The sequence below is a fragment of the Capra hircus genome, unplaced genomic scaffold, assembly GCF_001704415.2.
Source record: "Capra hircus breed San Clemente unplaced genomic scaffold, ASM170441v1, whole genome shotgun sequence".
Taxonomy (NCBI): domain Eukaryota; kingdom Metazoa; phylum Chordata; class Mammalia; order Artiodactyla; family Bovidae; genus Capra; species Capra hircus.
Genome location: NW_017215569.1, coordinates 4,629 through 15,365, shown reverse-complemented (window position 1 = coordinate 15,365; position 10,737 = coordinate 4,629). Strand labels below are relative to the sequence as shown.

Here is a 10,737-nt window from a genome sequence, read left to right as displayed (position 1 = left end):
TTGCCAGCAGACCTACCCTCAAGGAATGACTAAAGGGAGAAAATGATAAAAATAGGGACCTTGGCACTTAAGGAAGAAAGAACATCATAAACAAAACTATGGATTGAAAAAAACAGGCTTGACCTACCCTCTTGAGTTTTCTAAATTACGCTTTTCAGAATAAGCAAAAATTATAACACTGTCTAATATGGTTCTTAATGCATATAGAGGCAATATTTAAGATAATAATGTAAACAGGGAGTGAAATGGATGTAAAATGAGGTTGGGGTTCTCCACTTTGTTCATATGGGTTAGATGACAACACCAGTAGATGGTGATAATTTTCCTATGTAATGTAACCCCTAGAGAAACATTTAAAAGGCTAGAAAGAGAGATATACTCAAAGAAATATGGATAAATCAAACTGGGATTCTAAAAAATATTCAGGTAACCCACATAAAGATAGGAAAAAAAAAAAAACAAAACAGAAGAGTGAGAAAATGACCATAAAATGCCAGGTTTAATCACTACCTTTTTAATTAATGGCCTAAACACAACAACTTAGATAGAGATTGGTAGTTTGTATTAAGAAACATGACCCAACTACATGCTCTTACAAGAAACTTACTTCACATATGATAGAAGCATTGAAAGTAGAAGGATGGAAAAAACACATCATGTAAAGATTAGTCAAAGAAAAGCAGGAGCGGCTATGGCAATATCACAGGAAGTAGACTTCAGAGCAAAGAACATCACTAGAGATAAAGAGGGTATTATATAATTAAAAGTAAAGGGGAAGACCAATTCACCAGGAAAACTTAGTGAACATTCCTAAATATATGCACACCAAGCAAAAGAGCTGCAAAACAGGTGATGCTGAAAGTGTTAGAACTAAAACAAGGAACGGACAAATCCACAATTATAGTTGGAGATTTCAACACCCTGACAATTGATAGAACAGCTAAACAGAAAATCAGCAGTGATGTAGAACTCAACATCAATACCCAACCGAAGCGAACAGATATTTATAGAACACTCTACCTAAAAACATCAGAATACACATTCTTTCCAAGTACCAATGGAACATATACCAAGATAGGTCATATCCTGGGCCACAAAACAGACCTCAAAACATTTGACAGAATCATAATTAAACAAAATGTGTTTTCCAACCACAATGGAATCAAACTAGCAATCAAAAATAGAAAGATAATATGAAAAGCTTGAAACTTTTGGAGACTAAACATTATAATGGTAGATAATCCATGGGTTAAAGAAGTCTCTAAGGAAATTTAAAAAAAATGTTGATGCGAATGAAAATGGAAATACAATGTATCAAAATTTGTCCCCATGAAGATTATAAGATTGTCTATGTAGAAAATCACAGGGAAAAAAAAAGGCAAAATATCTCCTGGCAATGGTGAGTGAAAGGTCATGTGATGCAAGATAAACCTACAACAATCAATTGTATTTCCATCTACAAGCAATGAACACATGGACACTGAGATTAAAAGCATAGTACTTTTCACAATAGCTTAAAAGAATGAAATACTTAAATGTAAATCTAGCAAAACATGTACAAATCTTGTATGCTGAAAATCACAAAGCCAATGAAAGAAATTTTTAAAACTAAGCAAAAACATGAGAGGTACACTGAGCATATGGATTGGAATACTTAAGATAATAATGGAGAATTCCCTGGAGCTACAGTGGTTAGGACTCTGTACTTTGACTGCCAAGGGCTTGGATTCAGGCCCTGGTTGGGGAATTAAGATCCCACAAGCTTCATGGTGTGTCCAAAATATAAACAAACAAATAAATATGATTTTAAAAGAAGATGATGATATCAATTCTCCCCAATTTATATATTGTTTTAAAACAATTCCTATCAAATTCCCAGCAAGATTTTTTTTATAGATATAAGCAAGATTATTCTAAAATTTATACAGAAAGGGAAAGGAACTAGAATAGCTGAAATAATTTGAAAAAGAAGAATACTGTAGGAGAAAGGAACCTAGTTGATAGTAAGGCTGATGATAGAGCTATAGTAATCAAGACTGTGTGGTATTTGTGGAAGCATATACACATAGATCAAAGGAACAGAATAAAATACCCAGAACTAGACCCATGCAAATATGCCCAAGTGATGTCTGATAAAGGTACGATGCAGGAAATACAGCCATTTCAACAAACGATGCTGGAGCACATGAATGACCATCTCTAGGCCATATTATGAAACCCAACCTAAGGTCTCAAACCTTATAAAAAACTGACCCAAGATGGACCATGGACATATTGCAAAACATAAAACTGTAAAGAAATTTAAAGAAAACACAGAACAAAATCTTCAGGGTCTAGGGGTAGACGAGGCATTCTTAAATTTGATAGCAAAAGAGTAATCCCTGAAAATGAAAACTGATGTATCAGGGTTCCCTGGTGGTCTAGTGGCTAAGACTCCATGCTCCCATAGCAGGGGGCACTGAGGTTGATTCCCAGTCAGCAAACCAGATCCCACATGCCTCAACTAATAATTCGAATACTGCAACTAAGGATTCCACATACCACAACAAAGATTGAAGATTCCAAATGCTGCAACTAAGACCCAGGGCGGTGGAATGAATAAATAAAAATAAATACTTGAAAATGGATATACCAGACTTCATATAATTAAAAACTCTTTCTCTTCAGAAGACCCTGTTAAGAGGATAAAAACACAAGCTATGGAATGAGGAAAAATATTCACAAACAGTACATCTGACAAAGGATTGGTATATAGACTATGTTAACAGCTCTCAGAACTCAAAAGCAAAGCAAACACACAAGCAAAAAGCCATCCAATTAAAGAACAGGCAAAAGACTGGAAGAGACACTTCACAAAAGAGGATATTCAGCTGGCAAATAAGCAGCTGAAAAGGACTTCAACATCATTAGTCATGCTGCTGCTGCTGCTAAGCCACTTTAGTAGTGTCTGACTCTGTGTGACCCCATAGACGGCAGCCCACCAGGCTCCCCCGTCCCTGGGATTCTCCAGGCAGGAACACTGGAGTGGGTTGCCATTTCCTTCTCCAATGCGTGAAAGTGAAAAGTGAAAGTGAAGTCGCTCAGTCATATCTGACCCTCTGCGACCCCATGGACTGCAGCCTACCAGGCTCCTTGGTCCATGGGATTTTCCAGGCAGGAGTACTGGAGTGGAGTGCCATTGCCTTCTCCGTATTAGTCCTGAATGAAATGCAAATCAAAATCACAATGAGAATTAGGAGTTTGGGATTAATTTATACCTGCTACTATATATAAAATAGGTGAACAATAAGACTCTCCCATTATAGGACAAGGAATTAGACTCAATATCTTGTATAATGGAAAAGAATCTGGAAAATAACATATATACCTGTATAACTGAATCACTTAGTTGTACACTTGAAACTAACACAATGCTGTAAATTAACTCTACTTCAGTTAAAAAACAAACTAACAAATATGATGAGATATCACTAGACATCTAATAGCATGGCTAAACTACAAAATAGTGACAGCTCAAGATGCTGGTGTGAATTGCAGATCGCCCATTCACTACAGGTGGATATATGGAATGGTATAGCCTCTCTAGAAAACACTTTGACAGTTTCTTAAAAAATTAAGCATTCTAGCATTCGGACCCAGCAATTGCAGTCCTGAGCCTTTTTCCCCAAAGAAATAAAGACTTATGCGCATACAAAAAAAACTATGCATGGATATTTGTAGCAAAAATAATAATGTTTATTCAGTTCAGTTCAGTCGCTCAGTCGTGTCCAACTCTTTGCGACCCCATGAATCGCAGCATGCCAGGCCTCCCTGTCCATCACCAACTCCCAGAGTTCACTCAGACTCATGAACATTGAGTCGGGGATGCCATCCAGCCATCTCATCCTCTGTCGTCCCCTTCTCCGCCTGCCCCCAATCCCTCCCACCATCAGGGTCTTTTTTCAATGAGTGGCCAAAGTATTGGAGTTTCAGCTTTAGCATCATTCCTTCCAAAGAACATCCAGGACTGATCTCCTTTAGAATGGACTGGTTGGATCTCCTTGCAGTCCAAGGGACTCTCAAGAGTCTTCTCCAACACCACAGTTCAAAAGCATCAATTCTTTGGCATTCAGCTTTCTTTACAGTCCAACTCTCACATCCATACATGACCAGTGGAAAAACCATAGCCTTGACTAGACGGACCTTAGTAGGCAAAGTAATGTCTCTGTTTTTGAACATGCCATATAGGTTGGTCAAAACTTTCCTTCCAAGGAGTAAGCGTCTTTTAATTTCATGGCTGAAGTCACCATCTGCAGTGATTTTGGAGCCCAAAAAACTAAAGTCTGACACTGTTTCCACTGTTTCCCCATCTATTTCCCATGAAGTGATGGGACCAGATGCCATGATCTTCATTTTCTGAATGTTGAGCTTTAAGCCAACTTTTTCACTCTCCACTTTCACTTTCATCAAGATGCTTTTTAGTTCCTCTTCACTTTCTGCCATAAGGGTGCTATCATCTGCATATCTGAGGTTATTGATATTTCTCCCAGCAATCTTGATTCCAGCTTGTGCTTCTTCCAGCCCAGCATTTCTCATGATGTACTCTGCATATAAGTTAAATTAGCAGGGTGACAGTATACAGCCTTGACGTACTCCTTACCATTGGGAAAAATGCCGGAAGACTACAGGGGACCTCTTGGTACTATTTCTTCTTTTTTAAATTTTGAATTTATTTCTTATTAAAGGTGTCAGATAACCTTTATTTTTCTCAAGGAAAGGGAGAAGGCATTTCTTTTTTTTTATTTTTAAAAAATTTTACTTTAAAAATCAACCGAGGGATCAAACCGAGGCCCCCTGCCTTGGGAGCACAGAGTCTTAGCTACTGGACTACCAGGGAAGTCCTGTCATGTAGCTGTTAAAACAAGGCATCCTTCCCAACATGGCACAGTCCGTTAACATCACCGAGCTGAATCTGCCGCAGCTAGAACCAGCTGGACCAGGAAGTGGAGTTCTTGTCTACGTCCATTGCCCAACTCAAGGTGGTTCAGACCAAGTATGTGGAAGCCAAGGACTGTCTGAACGTGCTGAAGAAAAATAATGAGGGGAAAGAATTACTTGCCCCACTGACGAGTTCTATGTATGTCCCCGGGAAGCTACATGATGTGGAACATGTGCCTATCGATGTGGGAACTGGTTACTATGTAGAGAAGACAGCTGAGGATGCCAAGGACTTCTTCAAGAGGAAGATAGACTTCCTTACCAAGCAAATGGAAAAAATCCAGCCAGCTCTGCAGGAGAAGCATGCCGTGAAACAGGCTGTCACAGAGATGATGAGCCAGAAGATTCAGCAGCTCACAACCCTGGGAGCAGCTCAGGCTACCCCCAAGGCCTGAGAGCTTATTTCAGAAATGGGCAGAGGGTGCCTGTTTCTGGGGCCTGGGACTTTGTGGATGTGGTTTCCTGGAATGGGGAAAGAAGAGGGTCTGTGTTTAATGCTAATAAATGAGCCAACTGGAAAAAAATAAAAAAGGCGTCTTATAATTTCTCGCAGTTTCCCTTTATATAGAGACGTGCAACTGGGGGACTGGAATTCTTCACCAATCTCCCTGGTCATTACCAAAGCTTACAGCCTTTTATACAGAGTGAACTAAGAGAAAAACAAGTATCCTATATTAATGCATATATAGGGAATCTAGAAAAACAGTACTGATGAACTCATTTACAGAGAAGCAATGGAGATGCAGATATAGATAATGGATTTGTGGACACAGTGAGGGAGGGAGAGGCTAGGAAAAATCGAGAAAGTAGCGTTGACATATATATATATACAGTACTATGTGTAAAATAGATAAGTAGCAGGAAGCTGCTATGTAACACAAGGAGCCCAGCCTGGAGTTCTATGATGACCTAGAAGGGAGGAATTGAGGTTAGAGGAGGGTGGCTCAAGAAGGAGGGAGGGAATATATATATATATATATATATTTATGGCTGATTCACACTGGTGTACAGCAGACACCATCACAGCATTGTAAAGCAATTATCCTCCAATTAAAAATAAATAAATGCACAGGAAAAAAAACTTAATATGTAACTTACCCCATCAATCTCTGTATTATTTCTTAAAACTGTGTATGAGTCCACAATTATCTCAACATTTAAAAATTAGTTTTAGAAATGACTCTAAAGCCAAAATGGCAATGTTAATATTCATTTAAAAAATGTGTTGAGTACACAAGTACCTAGTGCATAATTTTCTGTATTTTTAATGTTTGAATTTCCTTTATTTAAAAAAAAAGCTCCAAGACTTAGGTTAAAGGTCACCTCTGCTCAAAATTATTGTCAGAATTACATTAACTGCTCTTTCTCCCTGATTCTCTGGAGACAGAACCAGTATATCTTCCTAGGACCAAGTTATTCATCTTTCATTGCACCTCTTCCCATAACCCCCATACTTAGTCCAATGGTTTAAACGCAATTATTATTGTTACTGATACACACACACAAACACACACACATTTAGCTGTTATCCTAGGGTTCAACATTAGAAAGAGGGAAGACAAAACCCACACAACTTGGATCTTCATTTCATACAGAAAACAAAGCAGGCCAAAACAAATACAAGTCACAGAAATTCAAAGAAACCATACGGGTATTAAAAAGTACCCACAACGTGCTTTTCTCTAAAGTACTTTGCCCAGGAGGACAAAATATGGTTTGTGGGGTAGAAATTGTGTTTTTGTTCCTTTGATGCTGGCTTTCCTCTATTTGTATCGTGTAAATAGAACGCTTTCGGTGTCCAGTAACACACACTGAATTCAACTGGCTCATATTGACACGAGAAACTCTCTCGGCTCCCACAGCTGGAACATTCACAGGACACAGTCAGGGCGGACTGAATCCACAAGCTCGAGTTCCATTTCCAGGGGCTCTGTGTTCCCTAGGGGCTGAGTTCATCTGTAGGAGAATATTGAGAAGTTCTGGCAGAAAAGACCCTTTCTTTCTCTCACTTTCTCCTTAGAGTGAGGACACGGCAGATTGCCCCAGAAAACCTCTCCTTTCATCCCATCAGCTCCCAAGCCCATCACTGAACCAGCTCCCAAGCCCATCACTGAACCAGCTCCCAAGCCCATCACTGAACCAGCTCCCAGCAGAGGGGGATGGGATTGGCCACAGACCAGCCTGGTCCTTCTCCCATCCTGGAAGTTGAACTGCTCCTGAGGACCTGAGAGTTGTCCTGAGCAAAACTCAGGTTGTTCTGATTGGGTGATGAGGCTAATAAAAAAAATCCATCCCAATCCCCCCGTCAGCCCTCCCTCATGCTGTGGCTTTGACTTATTCCTCTCTCTTTCTGCAAATTTATTGTTTTGTTTCTATTAATTGTGTGATAAAGTGAAATTGAAAGTCGCTTAGTGGTGTCTGACTGTTTGCGACCCCATGGGCTACAGTCCGTGGAATTCTCTAGGCCAGAATACTTAAGTGGGTAGCCTTTCCCTTCTCCAAGGGATCTTCCCAACCCAGGGATTGAACCCAGGTCTCCTGCATTGGCAGGTGGATTCTTTACCAGCTGAGCCAACTGGGGTTTAAAACTCTGAGCTGACTTGCATTTAAGACAAGAAAAAAGGACTTCCCTGGGGGGCCCAGTGGTTGAGAATCCGCCTGTCAATGCAGGGGACATGGGTTTCTACCTTGATCCCAGAGGGTTCCTACCTTGATCCCAGAGGGTTCCACATGCCGAGGAGCAGCTAAGCCCAGGCGCCACAACTACTGAAGCTCTGCACCTGGAGCCTGTGCTTTGCAACAAAGGAAGTTGCAGCAGTGAGAAGCTCGCGCACCCCCGGTGAAGAGAAGCCCCTGCTCGCAGCAACTAGAGAAAACCTGCACACAGCAACGAAGACCCAGTAGAGCCAAAAAGAAAGAAAGAGAGAGAAAAACTTTCTCTCACATGCCTTCTGTCCACGAGGATATATGCTAAAAGGCCTCGGGCTGGAGCCAAAGTGGGCATGTTACCAACTGAAACGTCACCCAGGAGGGTGAAATGTCACAGGCTCATGGGGAAATGACCCAGGCGGAGCTTCAATTCCAAGTGAACAGAAAGCCAGAGAGTGCGCCCCGTACGTAATAGGAAGACGGGATCTGTCACCTAGCAGAGCCCCTTAATGTCTCAGGGGAAGTTGGTGAGTTTCCCTAAAACCAATGCAGAGGCTGGATGACTCCACAAAGAGGCTGGGGGCAAACCTAGATGCAGCGGTGGTATGGGTTTCAAACACATCAAACGTTCAAGCTACATCCAGGGAGAGCAGGAAATCAGCCAGGAAGGCAGGCCAGGGGAGTGCTGCATTCCTGTTTTAAGATTTAAAAGGGAACAGTGAGAGACTTCCCAGGGTGAGGGTGGGCAGTCCAGCGGTTAAGAATCTCCCTGCCAGTGCAGGGGACACGGGTTCGATCCTTGGGTCTGGAAGATCCTCTGGAGAAGGAAATGGCAACCCCACACCCGAATTCATGCCTGGGAAATCCCATGAACAGAGGAGCTGGTGAGCTGCCACCCACGGGGTTGCAAAGAGTTGGACACGACTAAGCGATGGAGTAGGCACACAGGCAGCGAGAATGTTCTACGCGTTGCAGGGCAACTAAACCCGTGTGTCACAACTACTGAGCCTGTGCTCTAGAGCCTGCCTCTGCAGTAAGAGAAGCCACTGCAATGAGAAGTCTATGCACCACATGCATAGACTAGAGAGTATGTGCATGGACAGAGAGAGTAGCCGTTGCTTGCTACAACCAGAGAAAACCTGCACGCAGCAACGAAGACCCAGTGCAGCCATAAATAAATAAATAAAGGAAATAGTGAGAGTAAAGCAATTTGAAGCAACAAAATATTCCAGGCTATCAGAGCAGGTCTGCGGGCTCTCTAATGAATACCCTAGTTTCACGCTGTCTCCATGGATTTGCAGGATCAATGTTAGTTTAAGTCTCCAATTAATTTCACTAAATGGAACCCTTCTTGTAATGAAAGAAAAACAGCTACAGAACTCAAAATGAACTTGGGGGCTTGAACTAAAAGCAGGTAAACAGAGAAAGAATCACTGAAGGCTGGGGTAAATGTTATTTAATGTCTGTGACTAATATTCAGAGATTATTTTCCTTAATTTTCATTCTAATTTACTTGGAATTGCCTGACATATTTATGGGACTGGCCTGGTAAAGATTTAGTGGTGATATAAAGTACTGTGAACTCTGATAAAAAGGAAAAAAAAAGGGAATTGGGGCACAGAAAAAAAAATTTTTTTTTTCTCTATTCTCTGAAAATTTCTAAGAGAACACACGAAGAACTATTTATAGTGCTTGTTTCTGAGCAATGGGGCTGGAGGTTGGGTAGGCCGAGAAAGGAAACTGTTTTCACTACCATTTAGTGTGATAGACATTTTTTCATTTGTCATGAGATTATGTGACTATTGAAATTCGTACAAATTCAATAAAAATAAAAGGAAAGCAAAAGAGCTTGTTAAATGTATTCCTGGTTTAAAGGGAAAGGAGTGGATTTATCAGTTCCTAGTTTTGCTATGATGAGTGCTATCACTGTGAAGAATTCGTGCTTGAGTTCTCCTGGGCAGCCTCATTTTCAGTAGGGAGGAGTGTGGGCGACTGATTTTAATAACAAGAAAGAATGAAGATTCTAGACTGAGTGCTTTGTAAAGATGCTTCACATTTGAACTAGAACCATGGAGTTCCTACTAAGCCTTAGTTTCCCCCTTCTCATAAGTACCCTAGGAAATGCTGGAAGATGGGACATAGTACATTAGGAGATGTAATACAGTTGTAACTGAACGTAAGGGAGAGATTCTAATTTAATTTAGCCTAATAGCACACAAAGTTTCAACTCGATTCTGTTTGAGACAGGGGAGAAGGAAGAAGGTCATAGTCAAGGCACAGTTTCAAAGAAGGGATGGCTGCCTCATAGGCCAAGAGTTAGCAGCTGTCATGCTTCAAACGCACACGTGTCATTCTGTTACCGAAACCAAAGAGCTAACAAAATCCCAGGTTTTTAACAAGGATTTGCAGTGGATACAGCTTGCTTCTCACACTTTCAAAGCCTCTGAGCTAATCTGGAATATGTAACAACTCCTTTGGTCTTTGAAAATATTAACTCAGATTAGATTCGCAAACCTAGAAACTCAAAGCAAGCAAAATATTATGATACGGGAGAACGTGAAGCCAATATATTTCTAATACTGCTTGTTTTTCCGATGCTGGTATTTTGGTAACAACTCATAACTGTTTTAAATGTTTTATCCCATTTTTCCTTTTATAGCCTTCCCTGACCTGGAGTATTAAAATATACATTGCAAGTGAGACTAAGGCCAGTATTAAAATGCACAGCAAGTTGGGGGTTGAACAACCCCCCAGGAAGTTTCTGTCAGCCAAGGACCTTTTGAACCTGCAGAAACAAAACTTTGGTTTCTCTCTCTCCTCTCCTTTCCTTACCTTGTCCTTATTCTAGCCCTCCACTCTATCTTATATTCTCTTTTTCTTTCTATGAAAGTGAAAGTGTTAGTTGCTCTATTGTGCCTGGTGCTTTGTGATCCCCGTGGATTATGGCCTGCCAGGCTCTTCTGTCCATGGAATTCTCCAGGCAAGAATACTGGAGAGGGTAGCCATTCACTTTTCCAGGGGATCTTCCCGACCCAGGGATTGAACCTGGTTCCCCTGCAATTTAGGCAGACTCTTTACAATCAGAGCCACCAGGGAAACTCTTCCTTTCTA

General features: G+C 41.0%; 1 pseudogene across 1 annotated transcript; it reads left to right on the top strand.

Annotated features, from left to right (window-relative positions):
- Positions 1–4,915: 4,915 nt before the first annotated feature.
- Positions 4,916–5,494, top strand: LOC102168497 (annotated as a pseudogene). The gene has a single exon (XR_001296874.2). The product of XR_001296874.2 is annotated as a prefoldin subunit 5 pseudogene (transcript).
- The last annotated feature ends 5,243 nt before the right edge of the window (positions 5,495–10,737 follow it).